Below are 17983 nucleotides of genomic sequence, written 5' to 3'. Positions count from 1 at the left end.
TTAAACATGGAAGCATAGTTTAAAAACCAGCTGTAATGACCAAGTCATCTGGCTATGTAAAACTCCCTACATGGAAACACTTAGAGACAGACTTCAAAAGTTAACTTCTTGAAACTTTGAGCACCACATTGCGTTCTTGAATCACACCAGGCTCTGCTGTAGAGAGTGAGAGTGTCCAGAGAGATTGTCTTTGCCTCAAGGGCAAGGATGATTCCAAATGAGGACAGGTGGAGTTGGAGAGCCACCTAAGAATGGGTATGTACTCAAGGAGGGGACCTGCCCATTTCTATTGCCTTCTGAATCTACTTTAATATTCCTAGGCACCTGGGAACATTTCCCTGGGGTGTCCCCAGATGGTTCCACGGTAGTGTCACCAGCCTCCTCTTTGCTCCCTGGGAGCAAATGGATCCCCGGTCTGAAACATGAGGCAGTTCTTAATACCCGGTGAAAATAACAAGTTCAGAGCTTGCAAGGATCCAACACCTTTCTGCTTTCAGAAGTGCTGATGTTTATTGAAGTATGTGAAATGACATCCTGCCAGGGCAAGGGTCATAACTTGTCCTGGTGCCATGGTTTTTAAACTTTCGTCATCAGAATCGTCTGGAAAGCTTATTAAAACCCAGATTCCTGGTCCCCACTCCCAGAATTTCTGATTCAACAAAAGCCGAAGGATTTGCTTCTTTAACAAGTCCTCAGCAATGCTGCTGCTACTATTCTGGGGACCCCACTTGGAGAACCTGGGTTCTAGGAGATTCTTCTTCTCCTAAAATTCCATGCACAATCTGTGTGTGTGTGAGCCCATGTGTTTTTGTCCCAGAATACGCTTCCAAGCTTTCACCGGAGTCTCAAAGTGAAATAAACCACACACAAACAAAAGCAAATAGCTCGGAATATTTACCCAGGAGAGATACCTAGAGGAACGCTGACACCCAGGTGAGGAGAACGAATTGTGGTATGGAAGTATGGACCCACTGGATAGAGCAAAGCTAGTTCCGTAATAATGCTCGGAATTGCTGGCTCTGAGCTGGTAACGTTTGATAGGCTCAATCGAAATAAAGAGATTTAGATAGGAATTAATATTCTCACCCTACAGGAATTTATTTTTAATTATAGATAATTATGCTGAATTACAACAAGATGATTTGAAGCATTACGCTAATTCAGAAGTAATAAAGCATGAATTACTGATGCAATCTTTAAAAATGTAACCTATCAATCAACACTGGAACAGCAACAGACAAAATTATTCTTTTATGGTATCATAGTTAAAACTGGCCTTCAAGTTACCCTTTAAAAGCCTCCTTAGGGCAATGAGATGCCATTACCTGCGGCTCCGTGCAGAGCCAAATGAAGATCTATATCCCTGCAGGCTGCCCTCACCATTGGCTGGTTCTCAGAACCCCTTGCTTTTTAGAGGTGATGGAACACAAGGATATAAGCACGGACTTGCATCTAGTGAGACCCTGGCTCAGATCCCAGCTTTGACTTTTACCAGTTATACGACCTTGAGCAAGTTACTTCTACCTCTATGAATCTCAGTCGCCTCGTCTGTAAAATGGGAATGAGAGCCTAACACATAAGGGTCCTCTGATCATTGAATGATATGACCCATAAATCTCTGACATAGTAAAAATTCAACAAAACCGGTAATGTCAATCAGATCTTGCCCTGTACTGATGTTGCTAGTAGAATCACATTTGGCTATCATACTTAGAAACCAGCAGGGATGCCTGGGTGGCTCAGTCAGTTAAGTGTCTGCCTTTGGCTCAGGTTGTGATCCCAGGGTCCAGGGATCTAGTCCCGCATTGGGCTCCCTGCTCAGCAGGGAGTCTGCTTCCTCCACTGCCCCCCTATCTCTTGTTCTCTTGCTCACTCCCTCTCTCCCTTTCTCTCTCTCCCAAATAAATAAATATAAATCTTCAAAGAAAGAAAGAAACTAGCACCTAGCCTTCCAACAAGCCCTTCAGGACCCAGTTTTATTTAACAGGACATAGCAGTTTCCATGTAACTAATATTGTGGCTTGTAGACTAAAGACGGTTCCCGAGTTTGCAGGTCAAGTAAGATCCCTTTGGTCAGTGCTGGGAGAAAGTTCTGGGCTTGCTGACTAAACAGCTACCCAATGTGTGTTCTTCCTCCTGAGTCTAAGACACCACAGACAGAAGAAGACAAAGAAGAGGAAGGGGGAAGGGAGAAGAAGATAACAAATGTCTCCCACACAGTGACTGCTAATCTCTATAGCAGGAAAGCTGATGACTGGCTACCTTAGTCAAAGCGAAAATACTTCATGAGAAAGGGGGGAAACCAGTACTGAGCACACTCCACGAGTCAGTTTTGCTTGCATATTATTACATAATGTACTTCTTCTACAGGAAAAAACAGAAAAATATAGTCTAAATTCATAGAGCCAGTGAAAGGTGGAGTTGAGATTAAAACACAGATCTGTCTTACTCCAAATGTCACATGTTTTTAGTTTAAACCATACTGCCTTTCCCAAAATAATTGACTTCTCCTCCTTCATAGCATCGCTCTTTGAAGCAGATGAAAGGAAAGACAGTGGGTATATAGAGAAGAAAAATCAAAATGCATCTAAATAATCGAAAGTCAAGAAAAAAAGTAACTCCTCCCATCACACACACACACACACACACACACACACACACACACACACACACACACCAGAATAAATATTAGTGACCAAACACACAAAATCACGCCACACAAAATACACGAGGAATGGCACACTGCAAGACCTTACTGATCTCATCTGGAACCCACAGTTAATCAGAGCTGCCAATGAGGTCAAGGGCCTGTTGAGGGCAGCAGAGAGTTGGAACTTGGTGCTCACCTTTGGCTACCAAACTGAGGGCTGAGGTAGCAGCCAACAAACAGCCTTGCCTGGCAAGATTGTATTGATATTCGGGAATCAGGCTCTGTGCGAAAAGTGAGTTCTATGTTAGGATAGACCTGAAGACAGGATTTTGCGTTGGGTTCAGCCAGGCATTTGCATTTGGGCCGGGGTGGCCAGAGGGTCTTAGCCAGAGAACGCACTGTCATAGCAGTGAGTGAGATGACCAAGTTAGAGCCATGGTGGAGCATACTGTTGGATGCAAACATGTTGCCCCGCTGGCTCTCGGCAGAACAGACCCATTTAGCTTAGCTTTCCCCCCTATATCCTCGTGGCAAGAATCTGGAGCCGGGTGGGCACAGACCTACTTAGTTACTTGACTGGCCCTAGAAACACAAGTTTGAGGCTTCTGGTTTTAAATGGTCATTACTCCAGGAAATAACTTTGAACTTGACAACATCTATCATGGAAATTTTAGATGTCATAGACATACGTGGAATTCTGGAGCCTGCACAATGGAATGGCCCCCCAAACAGGAAATTTGACACAAAGAATAAAGATGGTGGCCATGTTCTTATTCGTACCTTAAATTTGAGGAGCAGCCGTCAGGGTCAGATGTTATGCTCAATCCAGTGATGACAAAGATACATACAACGTGATCACTGCCATCCCAAAGTCTGTAGTAGTGTAACTGGGGAAGTGGGACCTGTACGTAAGGAGGTTTGTAATGCTGCCTTGGCGGCTGTTAAATTCCAAGTCAGAGTGTAAACAGTAAGGGATAAAGGTGTTCTGAAGTTCATTGTGGTCTGAGATGATTTAGGTTGGCTTCACAAAGAAGGTAGAACATTAACTGGATCTTGGATGAAGGTTAGGTTTAGATGGTAGAACAATAGAAAGGAGGGTATTCCAAGAATGGAAAATTGCATGATCTAAAGAGAAGCCACTAGAAGGTGTGGGGCGAGGTTAGGGGCTGATGAATAGATCAGTCTGGCTAAAGTTGTAAATTTACGTGGAAAGAGGAACATACATCCATGCATTTTAAGAAAAATCTCACATTGCAATTTGTGAGACCCTATACAATATCATGGCCCCTAATCTTGACTTTGGGAAAATGTGATCTTCATATGTCACCACCCACTAAACCCTGATCAACCCCCTGAAGCCAGGAAAGTAGGTCCCATCTGTGGTCTATCACTGTGTCCCCACCAGACCAACTGGAACTTAGTCGGCTAAATGAGCCAATACAGTTGGTTCTCTATATTTTGATAGTTGCGTTTGTGACCAATATTTAGTTAGCAAAACTCATATTAGGGCCTTAGGGGCTAAATTCCCCAAAGCACAATTACAAAGTTACTATTTTCCTTTTGGAATTAAAAAAAAATTATAAGAATTACATTGCAAAAACTACACATCATTGAGCAAATCCATCCATCTCACTTAATTGAGGCGTTTCTTTTCCTCTTACCATGTAAGGGCAGATTTCTCCTATTTTCTTATCATCCACCGATGGGCCAAGTAAATCACACTGCTTCTTCAAGCAGCTGTGCGGAGGAGACTCTGGCATTTTTTTCCCTTAAGGAGGGATGATTACTGGATGGTTTTAAAAGATAACTGTTTATAACTATTAACAGCAGATGTAACCCATTGTTCTTAATTAATTGATCCTATCATATGCAATTCTTGTTACAAAAGCTCTGCTGTACGGGCGCCTGGGTGGCGCAGTGGTTAAGCATCTGCCTTCCGGTCAGGGCATGATCCCGACGTTCTGGGATCGAGTCCCACATAGGGCTTCTCGGCTGGGAGCCTGCTTCTTCCTCTCCCTCTCACCTGCTGTGTTCCCTCTCTCGCTGGCTGTCTCTCTGTCACATAAATAAATAAAATCTTTAAAAAAAAAAAAGCTCTGCTGTAGAAAAAATGCCTATGTTCGTGACTGCATAGATGAGTAAATAAATGAATGAATGAACGGAATGAATGAATGAACATACACAGAAGAACTGTTGGCGACCATACTCCAGATATTTCTCAAAGTGTAGTCAGTGAACCCCCTGCATCAAAACCATCCAGAATGTCTATCCAAATGCATAGTTCTTGAAGGTAAGGCTCAGAAATCTGAATTTTAGCGAGCTTCCGGGTGATTCTCACAGCTCTAAATGTGCGACTCTTTGCTGTGGCTGGAGGAAAGCAGGAGGGAGAGAACAGACTTGGGAAGACATGGAAGTGAAGCGAAGAAGTATCTAGTGGATCTTGAGAGGCCAGCAGAGAGAACCCCAGTTATTCCCCGAGGCTCCTGCAAGCAGAAGAGTCCTAAATACATCCTCTAGGGGGTCATAAAAAACAAGAGTTTGGTCTAGGACACTGAGACCTGCCTCCTAGGATCCGGACCAACAGGGTGTCACACACCAGCACAGACGAGGACTGCTCCCAGGACAGTATTGCTACCTTAGGGTTGCCATGGCTCTTAGCATCCTTCCAGGAGTGGACCAGCACAGGCTGGTGGAACGTAAGAAGCTCTCTGGAATGAGACAGAATCCCACAAAAGGAGGTCCCAATGGCCAAAGACTGGAGGAGTCTTTGGGGAGAATATGTGGCTTTACTAGGTTGTTTGGAATTTTATCTGAAGGTAGCAAGGCTCACAGGACACTTGGTTTTTAAGATGAGGGCAGATACATCCAAAAGAGCACCTGAGAAGGTGGGTCTGAGAAACATGAGCAGATTGGATTGAGGAGGGCAGAAATCACAGGCGGGGAGTCCTGTAAGGGGACCACCACTAGGGTTTCCCAATTGGAGTCGGCCCCGTTCTTCTGAGAGCTTTCACATTTCCTGCCAGCACTGACTATCTCAGACTGACTCCCTAAAGGGTAGAGACTATGTCTTGTTGGCCTTTGTGTTTCCTGCTACGTATAATGCCGAACGGCGCTGAGCCAGCTGGGTCTAGGTATACCATCTCCTAGTACTGAAAATAGATTTGGTTTCTAACTCAATGCAAATCGTATTTATCAGCCTTTTAAGTTTTTCCTTCATTCAACAAATATTTATTGGATGCTAGACACCGGACTACACAGTAGGAATAAAACAGTGAGCAAAAGAGACACAGCGCCTGCTCGGATGGGGAGTGCTGTCTACCGGCGGACAGACACAGAAGGCAGAGAGTGTGCAAGGGTGTTTCAGGTGGAAGAGTAACACAGGCAAAGGAGCAGAAGTCCCAAAGAGAGCCATGGCCTCCATGTAGGTGAAGGAAGGGTCACGTGAGGTGGGACAGTGGGGGTGAAGGAAAAGCATAGCTTTTTTTTTTTTTAGATTTTATTTATTTATTTGACAGAGAGACAGCCAGCCAGCGAGAGAGGGAACACAAGCAGGGGGAGTGGGAGAGGAAGAAGCAGGCTCCCAGCAGAGCAGGGAGCCCGATGTAGGGCTCGATCCCAGGACCCTGGGATCATGCCCTGAGCGGAAGGCAGATGCTTAACCACTGAGCCACCCAGGCGCCCCTGAAAAGCATAGCTTTTGACGCCCTGCAGAAGAATGTGAGATTGAACCTATAGACACTAGAGAGTCATTAAAGACTTCGAAGCAAGTGCGTTCATTGACCAGACCTGAGGCAGGTATCTTTAGTTAGAGTGTTCGAGCAAGAGTCCAGGTGAAAGATAATGAAGACCCGAGTCAAGATGGTGGACTGAAGAGGGCACAGGGCCCCAAAGAGATAGAAATCTATAAACTTTGTCACTGGCTGGAAGAGGAGAATGAGGCCCGAGGAGGAACTGAAAAATGTCCCTGTCCTGATGACCATATGGATGAGAGAATGCCTTTAATTAAAATCTGCCACAAGAAGGAAGAGCCTGTATGAGGCAAAGCTGAGCCTTCGGTTCTAACTCATCGCCCACGTGGCTGTGAGAACGTCCCACTGAGCTCATGGGCACGGCCACATCCTCCCTTGTTCTGAGCTCTCCAGGGGACCACCAGGAGTTAGTTACCCTCTTCGGGTACAAACTCCTTACCTCCTAACCCGACCAATGTTTGTTGCAGGTCTACCTTGTTAAAGTCTGGCAGTTGGTGTCATTTCAGGGAGGGGTGGATTAAAAATGGTGAATTAATGTAGCCCCGACCTTTGCGAAGCTCACGAGCTCAGTCGCTGATGTATTCATTGTTCCCATAAGCCAGGTCAGGTGCTAAGCACTTGATATACCAGATGAATAGGTTACAGTGCCAGTAATTCCACGCACAGAAACGAATTAGGTGCTGACGATGCCCTCAGACTAACACTGATGCCTGTAACTCAAAATTTCAAATCTCAGTTCATGAAGACAATATGATTTTTCTCATTGGTTATTTTTAGAAAGGGGAAATTTGTCATTTTAAACAGAGAATATTGCCCTTAGCTATTTTATGTGCATAGATTACACACAAAAATCTCATTTGAAAAAAAAAATCTACTCTTCCAAAGTGAAACATAGCTTGGCAGTTTAAAACCTACTGGACTAAAACCCAGAGCTTGGCCCATCACTCTAGACATCCGTGAGGCACTGACATGTCCTGCATTGCTTCGACGGTCACAGTGCAACTTCCATACAGTTCTGTGGCCCAACCCCAGCTGGGGCAAGCCTGTCTAGATCTCCTATGAGTGCCCATAGGATCCAAACACAGCTGCTTAACTCAATTTTAAAAATTCAATCACCCCCATTTATTTTTTCCTCCAAAACACCAGCCAAGTGTTTGGACTGATTTTTTTCCAGAGAATTTATTGGTTCACATCACACAGACAAGAACTCTATGTCCAAAGAACTTGGAGTTTCAAAGCGACGTGATGATGCAATGAGGCATTTTGACCAAATTCCATCCTGGATTTGACGAATCCACCCAAATGGAGAGGGGAGTGGCTGCTTCTGGTTCGAACTAGTTCTTAAGGCAGCAGAGCCTGGTACAAACACCACCGGCCTGGGGGTTGCGGAGGCTGGTATTTTCGTCCCCTCTCTGCTGCTAACTAGCCCCAAGACCTGGGCTAATTCACACGGGTTTGCTCAGGTGTTAGTGAGCTGTCTGAAGCAGCCGATTTCTAAGGATCCTCGTAGCTCTTAAAATCAGACAATCCCAAGAACGTCTCTTCAAGAACAGTTCTCCAACTCTGCCATTCTGAGTAAACATGATCTGGTCACACTGAAATTTCCTGTTCTTGGTAATTACAATTAATTAGCAGAAGTCTATGGCATAAAAAATTAATCATAGTGCAATAAGGATTGTAAAAGCTAGCCAGATGGTGATGAGATGAACTAAGAGAAGAAACTTCTTTTTCATTTCCAAAACCCTATTTCGAGCATTTTGTAGGCTTCTCGGACTTGGGTGAATACCAGCAAGTCATTAGTGGGTTCTGCAAGCAGGGCCCAGCCTGGGCTCGACCCAACTTTGAAAGACTCCTCTCCAGTCTGAAGTTTCATTTAGAGCCTGGGCAGAAATATGCTGTTGATGGTCGTGAGACCTACCTCCTTCTGTGTTTGAGGACAAAGAGCCTCTGAGAAGAGGGGAGGAAGAAGGCTTCCCAATCTAGACGGAGCCAGTCAGGTCCAGAGTGTCTGTCCTGTTTGCTGTAAAGCTAAGAAGGAGGATATTTAAAATAAAATAAGGTAAGAGAGCAGGACTTGCTGAAGACCTGAAGTCTGACTGGGCCTCCCCCTGGCTAGGAAGTGGGAGAGCATTATTAAGCTCTTCCCTTCATGTCTGCATATCTGAGGAGTGACTTTTGACTCCTAAACTTCGGTTAGAAAGTACTTTGTAAGCAGATCTGGGTGTTTTAAATCCTGGTGGAGTCTGGTCTCTGTCCTTCCCGAGTTTATCCTTAAATCCTCATTGCCCTCTCTTCCCTTGTTATTTGATGGTGCGGATTCAGGTCAACGGCTCATTACGGAATTATTTTAAACTTTGCTACTCAGCCGTAAAAGAAAACGAAATCTTGCCATTTGCTGTGACTCGGAGGGACCTAGAGGGTATCATGCTAAGTGAAGTAAGTCACACAGAGAAAGACAAATACTGTATGATTTCACTTATAGGTGGAGTCTAAAGACACAAACAATGAACAAACAAAACAAAACTCACGGATACAGAGAACAGAATGGTGGCGAGTGCGGGTGAAGCCAGGGAAGGAGAGCAAGAGGTACAAACTTGCTGTTATAAAAGAAATACTTTGTGGGGGGCGGGGGTCATGCACAGCATGGTGACTGTGGTCACTGATATTGTATTACACATCTGAAGGCTGCTAAGAGACTGAACTTCAGAAATTCTCATCCCAAGAAAAAACAATTTTTCGTGACTCTGTATGGGGACCAACGTTAATGAGACTCATTGTGGTGATCATTTCACAGTGAATACAAATACCGAATCATTATCTTGTATGCCTGAAACTAACATAGTGTTACATGTCGATTACACCTCAATTACAAAATAATTTAACAAACTTCCCAGTAACTTCAGAGTAGAAAGAGGACCTTCACCGTGAGCTTGCTTGTGTGAAGAGGGGCACATTCTGTCCTCCAGCTTATGGATCCTTATGATTTTGTTTTACAAACTGGATTCATTCTTTCTGGCCTCGCCTGCCAGTGTGCTGGCCCCCTCGGGAAAAGGACAGGGATTTTATGTCACCCACACCTACATTTTCATCAAGGGTTTGGCCGGATGGAACTGTAGGAAAAGGCCTAATAAAGCACGTGAGTGTTTAACCTAACTCAAACAAATGATTAACTAAAATGTGAGGAGAAAAACAATAACAGGAACCAACAATGGTATGAACACAGATGAATCATCTATCAACCCTTGCTGATTGACGTCAGACTGGCTGCAAATGGTGTTTTACAAGTTAAGGACAAGGTGACCTCCAGGGTCATATGCTCATGCGTCTTCAGATTATTCACCTTCCCAGGTGTATCTCTACAGGTGTGCAAATGCATATAGCAGGGGAGCTCTTAGCAAGTGAGGGTCCAGTTTTGGAATTGCTGCCCTAAAGGGATTTAGATTATCTGAATTTATTCTATGGGAACAAGAAAATTTTAACAATTTCAAAATCTCAAAACAAAAATTTATATTTATCCTCTGACCACCTTTGTAAACTTTTTAAAAAAATCCTTTCTACTCTGCTTCTATCCCTAACATTCTTCCCTGCATTTTTTTTTTCCTTTGTGGCACTTATTATTACCTGATAAATAGATTTGCCTATCGTCTGTCCCTCTCTCCACCAGAATGAAAGCTTTCTGAGAATAGGGATTTTTTTAAGATTTTATTTATTTATTTGGGAGAGAGAGTGCACAAGCAGGGGGAAAGGCAGAGGGAGGGGGAGAAAAGTAGGTTCCCCGCTGAGCAAGAAGCCCAACATCTGGCTCAATCTCAGGACCCCGAGATCATGACCTGAGCCAAAGGCAGCCACTTAACCGACTGAGCCGCCCAGGCGCCCCAGAGAACAGGGATTTTTTATGTTCACTGCTGTACCTTCAAAGTATGGGTCACTGCCCAGGTCACAGAAGGTATCCATAAATGAATGAATCTGATCAAACACCTATCTATGAATGAATCTGATCAAACACCTATCTATGAATGAATCTGATCAAACACCTATCTAAGGTGATTCACTAAACGCTCGTTATGTGCATTAGCAGGTAAGGGGATAACTAAGTCTAAAAAGAAAGAGGCAGATTAATTTAATTTACCACCTATAATAGGACTTCAATAAATGGTAACAAACAATATCATTATCATTTTTATTATTACTTAAATTAACTGTCCATGATTTTAGATGACACCTGACCCCGGAGACAGCATCCTGGAGCTTCCTCATGGCCGTGGGACAAAATCCTGACAAAAAAAAGTTCACTCTCTCCCACCAAGACTATATACACATTCATTCTCTGTTTAGACAGGAAAGGAAAAACCTGTTGAAAGGACAAGTGAAGGCAGTCCTAAGAAGACAGAAGCTGTATTAACACCAAGATTCCTGACCATGAAGCAGCAAAAAGGTGGGGACTGATTAATCCGTTTGTTTCAGAGAACACTTTGATATTTTAGTTTCTTCCAGTAAAACACATTATGTATTTATCTGATTTGAGACAGTTTACTAGGCTCTCCTTTAAGAAAAAAATGCAGGTTCCGAAAAATATTTGAAAGTTTTTCAATGTTCAGCTAAGTATTGATGCTTATTACAAAATTCTTAAGTTCAAAATTCTAAATCCTTGTATTTCATAAAGACACACGAGATGAGTATTTATGGAAGATTTCTTCGGGGAAATGCAATTCTGTTATATGGTGGCAGCTCACACATGATCCGCTTTCAAGTTAAGTCTCATTGTACACGATCACTAAAGTCCCTCATCCCAGCAGACCTCAGGTGCATAATAGTGGCCCTAGACCTCCTGGGACACTGCAGTGCAAGAAGGGTCCTGAGAAGGCAGTGACAGCGGGGGGGACAGTGACATACTGGAAGCAGAGGGGTCTGATGGCCCTTATGCTAACCTGAGGCTTCAACTGCTCATGGAGAGGGAGGCAGGCACTTGTGGGGTTTTCTCTCTCCCTCCATTCACACAGAAGTGACAAGTGACCCCCCGGAAAATTTGTAAGTATTTCAGTCTGGACTCTCAAGATGACTGGGTAGGGAGAGTCTTGTGCCAGATAACACAGACTCTTGGTTTTTTAGCAGATGTGACTCAAGAAACTCGAATTATCTAAGTGGATAAGAACGGTGTAAAATTGGGAGCTTAACTCACCAACCTCTTAGACTTTATTTCGATTTGGATAAGAAAGGAGATGCCAGAAATACTTGGGAAATGTAACTTCTACTGACACAGAAAAAGAAAAGGGTCTTTCTCTTGATCGTGAAGACTCTTATGTCAAGTGAAATGCTACAGGGGGTGCCTTTCCCATTTTTAGTGAGCGTACTGGACGTAACGTATATGGTTCAAAGAGAACACGAGTCAGCGCCTCTGTCCTAGAGTTGGCTCTGTTACCTACTGCCACAGTGAACACCCTTCGGGTAGGCAGGCTTTCTGAGCTTCCACGTCTCTGCAAAATGAGTGAAGGACAGGTGGTTTTCATACTCCATGGTAATAGTTCTAATTTTCTGGTAAGGCAAGTGATCAGAATGACTAAGACTTCCAGAGGCCTATGTAGTCCTGTAGGACAGGCATGTTATCAAAAAGTAGCCAAAGGAACTTGCAAACGTATACAAACACAAGAGAACCAAAACAATAAAGATTAAAACAGTAGGTGAGCCATGAAGGGAAAATGGAGGGAGAAGAGTTATTAGATGATCTGCATAAAGATACATACTGCAGTTGAACTTCTTGCTAGTCAAAGACAAAGGGCAACAGGATGCTTCTAATTCTCCATAGCTAATAAAAGGATACATAACAACTTACCAAAGGGGAGAGAGTGTAACACAGCTTCCAAATCGAAATAGAATGTATGGTCTGGTTTGCTATTTAAGAAATGGTAAAAAAAAAAAAAAAAAAAAAAAAAAACATGAATGACAATGGCATCCAAGACAAGATTTCCAAAGCTCCAAAAATGTCTTTCATTAGCTTTGCTTTTCTTTTTTTTTTTTTTAAGATTTTATTTATTTATTCGACAGAGATAGAGACAGCCAGCGAGAGAGGGAACACAAGCAGCGGGAGTGGGAGAGGAAGAAGCAGGCTCATAGTGGAGGAGCCTGATGTGGGGCTCGATCCCAGAACTCCGGGATCACGCCCTGAGCCGAAGGCAGACGCTTAACCGCTGTGCCACCCAGGAGCCCCTAGCTTTGCTTTTCTTAATGAGATCTCAATAACAGTACCAGTAATGCCAATAATAATGATGCTGAACCAAGGAACCTGAAACAAATAACATGGCTACATTGCTTTCTGCTGACCTCACTTATAAAAGGCTTGATGTCCGCTGGCCAGGATTTTCCGTAGACAACTCTTCTCAAATCTCAGACAACTCTTCTCAAATCTCGACCATCTCAGACTGACTTTTGACCATAATATAGACCATTGCTGGGCAAAACCTCTATACATCCAAAGAAGAAATGCTTACTGCTTGTATAGGGGGACTATTTCAGTTTACACGAAGCAGTCATTAAGTAGAATGATTTTTTATTTAAACAAATGACTTGTTAGAGACCCCCAGCCAATGTACAACCCAAGTGGTCATGGTTTGTGCAGCAAGAGGTTTGGCATTTTCAGGTGGCCACCAAATTTTGGGGGTAATCAGAGTTTCTCTAGAGGAGAAAAGATGGGTTGGTACAAAAAAAGAAAAAGAAAAAAGAAAAGAATGTTTGTTTTTATTTAGAACCATCTGAGAGGAGTCAATATGCTCAGGGTTTGCCCAGATGAAACAGAAGTTTCTATGAGCTTCTGAGGTTTTTTATGACTCGCCTGGTTTGAGATTGGATAGGATCATGTGCCGTATGTTGCCATAACGAAAAGGCATTGTTATTGCTCCACGTACGGACATATAAAGCAATTATGTAATCTAAGAGCTTAGATTTTGCTCGACAATGGTAATTTTATAGTCAACCCCAGAATTTCAATAATACAGTATTTTGGTGAGGGTTAGAGGAGATAAAATCTAATTGCCAGTTTCCTTAAACAACATGAAAATCCTCTTAGAAACACATTCTCCACTTGCACCAAAATGTTCATCACAGCATTGTTTTATAATTAAGAACATCCTGGAAACACCTACATAAACAACGAAATGGAAATTGAGAATCATGGCTCAGCCCGTCATTGCTGTATAGCAAACCACCCCAAAGCTCTCTGCCTTACAATACACGTTTGCGTTTGCCTCCTCGGCTACAGATCAGCAGAGGATTTCTTCTGCTCTCAGCTGGACTCCTTCATGAAACTGGTCCGCTGACAGGTCAGCTGGAAGCCCATTGGTCTAGCAAGGGCTTAGCTACGATAGCTAGGGTGACGGGTACCCCCCTCCACATGAGTTCTCAGTCTCTAGTAGGCTAGCTTGGGGTTTTTCTCATGACAATGGTCTATAGCAGGGGTCCAAGAAGGCAACTCGAAGTACAGAAATCTTGAGGCACAAGCTTGGAATCCGCACACCACCCCTTCTGCTACATTCTGTTGGCCAGAGCAAGTCATAAGCCCAGACCATATTCTAGGGGTTGGAAAAGAAACTGTCCCCCCTGATGGAAGGAGCTACAAAATCACATTGCAAGGGATGTAGAAACAGAGAGATGGGAAGAAAACTAGAAGGAATTTTGCAATCGACCACAATGGAATACTCATTTGATGGATTATTATCCGGTTATTAAAAATGAAGCCTATGGAGCAAGTTTAGAGTGTTAAAAGAACAAAAGAAAAAACTGTGTGATTACAACCACATAAATGTACATACAGAAGGTTAGAGGAGACTCTACGGATATGAGAGTTGCATGATGACAAGATGACAGAATTTGTGTTTTTAACTATTTTTCTAAAAATATTCCGACAGCTTTCGTGGATCCCCCGAGCCTGCTATCACATCTGCATGCAGCATAAGCCACGTTTCATTCCTTCAACAGGATTTGGCTGAAGTACCCAGTGAATGAACAAAAGAATTATGGAGAGAAAAAGTAAATGATCTATTTTTTTTTTTTTTTTTGCCTTTTTAGACAAAATGATTCAACCCAAAAATCCCATGCCAGACAATTCAGCTGACAGAGAGGGAATTTAATGTGACATAGTGTGCTTGCCATTTCTAGGGAAATGGAGTTAGAGCTTTTAGAGTACAAAGCAGAAAGCCTTTGCCTGTTAAAGTATTTTGCACAGGAGTGAAACCTTTCATTGTATGACTAAATCAATGGAGATTATCTCCTCGGCCGGAATCTCCTTTTGTCAGCACGTGTGGGGTGTGGGCATCTGTTCTCGCATTCGGTTCAGTAACTGGGTTCTCAAAGGCGTGACTCAATTCAAGGTAATGCTTAATATTGTATTGAAGTTACTATGTAGATATTGATTTCATGGCCTTTGACTCTTTCTGAGGTCAGTCATTGACCGGCACATTGAACTCAATCTCCTGGGTTGACGTTAGCCACCGGTGGTATTGTCCTCACTAGTTTTGATGTAGTGATGCTGGGGTTCTAATCCAAACCTTCTCTGGAGTCCAATTTCTGCAGGATTGCCTTCAACAGGACTCACCTGTGACCCGATTGACAAGCCGAGGAGTAGCATGTGAAAGTCGAATGCAGGTTCACACGAGTGATGAACCCTCACCTGGGCCCAAAGTCACAGTTTTTGTGAGATAGCAAAGGAAACCAGCATTACAGAAATTCAGGTCTGGAAGGCAATTTAGCATCCGAGGAAAATCGGGTCCAGAGGCAGCATGCTCTTTACATGTGGTCGAGTCCTAAAATTAGTTGCAGTGAGGTTGTTCCAGACCTCCTCTCCACTGTTCTATTGCCCCTGAGGATTTTTTGTCCTCCTGCGGACAGCAGCTGGCTAGGAGCACCAACCCTCCCAACAGAAGGCGTGGAGGCAATGGGGGGAATCACTCCACTGAGAGAGGGCCATGGCCCTCCCTGTGTCACCCTGCCCCGCGCTAGCTTTCAGAACTAGTAGTCCGGGGAGATTTGTGAAAGACGTCAGGCCTTTGTCCAGCCCCACCCCCTCTTGCACCTTTCCCAGATTGTTCGTTTAACCCTCGGGCCCAGCCTAGAGCCTCTTGGTCCCTGAGCCCTCTCCTCTCTGTTCCTAGCAAAACATACAATCAGAGCCTTTTGCACAGTGATGTGTAACTTATTTAAATCTCAAAGTGCAGATCCTGTGTGAGGGATTTGCATGTTCATAAGGATTGAATCTTACAGAACTGAAACTCTTAAAGGTATGAACCCATGGGAGGCAGACTCAAATAACTCAAATGACGAGGAGGGCCTGGTGGGCAACTTGGAGAGAAGCAAGCCAGGCGGCAGGAGTGAGCCTCTCCCATGAGGCCCCTCTTCGCCAAGGGTCTCAGGGTGACTGGTTCACTTGTGGGTCCTGGGCCAGCTCAAAGAGGCTCGAGGGGACATCTCTCAACTTGCTACTGAGACACTCCCGAGTAAAGAGTCAGGGTGTCGCCCTTTTCACTTCCTGGCCAGACTCTTCACCCTCTGCTAAGAACCAGGTCATCCTTCTAGGGGAAATTCTGGTCATATTTTCCTCTTTGTTATTTTTTTCAAAAGAAGCTGGGAAGCTGGGTTTTATGTGACATCTTCTGATTTTTCAAAGCCGGGAACTAATTCCAATTGTGGAGATCCTTTCTGGCCAGACAAGTAATATCTGTGGGTCGATTCTGGCCCTCAGGGTGCCCTTTTATGACCTCTGCTGAGGGCAGATGTTTGGGGAAGGGTGGGACAAGGTGGGACAGGGCATCTGTTAAATCTTAAAGTGGAGGAAGAGGTTTTGGGGACTATAAAGGGGGCTTATTAGCATCTCCCAGGATGGAGTCAATTCAGGAAATGGAGGATTTTTATTCTGTATTTCTCAAAGGGAGCCACGGTTTTTAAAGGCTATATAACCACGCCTTAGAGAATGGCCACCCACGTGGGACCACCCATGTGGGACCACGTGGGCCAAGAAGAGAGAGGTCAAACAGCATGAAGCTGAAAGCCACAGATGTGGGGTCACCTCAAGTGCCATGCGGCCTTGTCTGTGCCCACCTTCTGACCATGGTGGCCTGGGTGTGGAGCAGGGAATGTTCTAGAGATAGCTAGCAATAGAGAGTCATGGAATCTCAGTGCTCTAAACCACCTTAACAGTTATCTGTTCAACCCTGTCACTTTACACAAATATACTGAGCCCAGAGAAGGGGGGCCGTTTTGCTATCAACCTCACACAGCTGCTTTGTGGAGGAACTGAGACTACCACACGGCCCCCCTACCCCCTCCCCAGGGCAGAGCTTGTCTTGAGCACCTACCTTCCAGTCCCTCATTCCACCTTCACTCCAAGAGGAGCTGTCATAAATGTACCTGTGAAATGAAAAATCAGACGCAGCTTCATTTCTGTACCTTTGTAAGATTTCTCATATCAAAAATTTCACAAGCCAGGAAAAAAAATTCTTTCTCAAATCATGCACCCCTGACTAGGGCTCAGAAAAGAGAGACACTGAATCACTTCATGCTTTGCTTAATTATGATGAAGAGTTTAGTAAGTGTGCATGCCTGACACTCTACCAAGCATTTTACACACACTCCTCCATTTAATGTTCATTATTATCCGCATTTTACAGTTGGGGGAACTGAGGCTTTAAGAAGCTAAGAAGTCTTCCCGAAGGCTCACAGTCAGTAAGTGACAGAGCCAGGATCTGAACCCCTGTAGTCCTACCCAGAGCCCTAATGTAATAAACTTGGTCCCCATAGCTGAGTTTCACCCCTCACTCAACTCCCAAGAGATGTTAGCTTTCAAAGGTCCAGTTCCCAGAAAACCTCCCACTGTCCTGGCATCTAGGGAGCTGCCCCAGTCTCTTCTGCTAAACACTGCTCTGAGCCCACTTCATCACACGTTGTTTTTTATTATTTTTTTTCCGGGCTCCAAAAATGTGGTCTTCCCTCATTATGCCAATTAGGAGGAACAGATGGTCTTCTACTCAATGGTTAACCATTCAACATTTATGGAAGAAAATCCTGGAAGGTTTATTTCAAATATGAGAAGTGTCAACCCAAAGCAACAATTTTTAAATACTTCTCTGGAAGGGAAGAGTTCTAGAGAAAGACTTTCTGCAACTTTAACCCAAATGTCACAGAATGTGTACAGTATAATGGCAGAATGTCTCGATCCCAGAAGAATACACATAAACAGAGGAGGTAATTGGATTCATCGTTTTGACACCTGAAAGGATGACAAGAGACCTTTAACCCGCCGATAATCAGCGGAGTGTGCTGTCATTGTGTACCGTTCAACCAGACTATGGGATATCACATTAGCAAGCTGGCCGGCCTATTAGAGGCATGTAATTCTTTCATATACTTAGCGCGGAAGTGGAGAGGATTCAAAACAGCCTCCTTCTCTCTGACATGCATCCAGATTTTTAATAGCAGCTAAGTACCTTACTAAGCAATTGAATAAAATAATGCATTCAGGCCCCAGAAAACCTTTTCAGACCTCTTTTTATCTCTACATTTTACTGATGGAAAATGGATTGTAATTCAAATTTATATACTG

General features: G+C 43.8%; 1 long non-coding RNA gene across 1 annotated transcript in view; it reads right to left on the bottom strand.

Annotated features, from left to right (window-relative positions):
* Nucleotides 1–17983, bottom strand: part of LOC123791893 (uncharacterized) — a 184758-nt gene that overhangs the window by 16106 nt on the left and 150669 nt on the right. Inside the window, exon 7 of the long non-coding RNA XR_006779547.2 lies at nt 16740–16791. This is a non-coding gene — a long non-coding RNA (uncharacterized LOC123791893). The remainder of the gene's footprint in view (nt 1–16739; nt 16792–17983) is intronic.

The sequence above is a fragment of the Ursus americanus genome, chromosome 10 (genome assembly GCF_024610735.1).
Source record: "Ursus americanus isolate L20-20 chromosome 10, mUrsAme1.1.p, whole genome shotgun sequence".
NCBI lineage: Eukaryota > Metazoa > Chordata > Mammalia > Carnivora > Ursidae > Ursus > Ursus americanus.
Note: the sequence above shows the minus strand (reverse complement) of the source record. Positions and strands in the feature narration are given on the sequence as shown.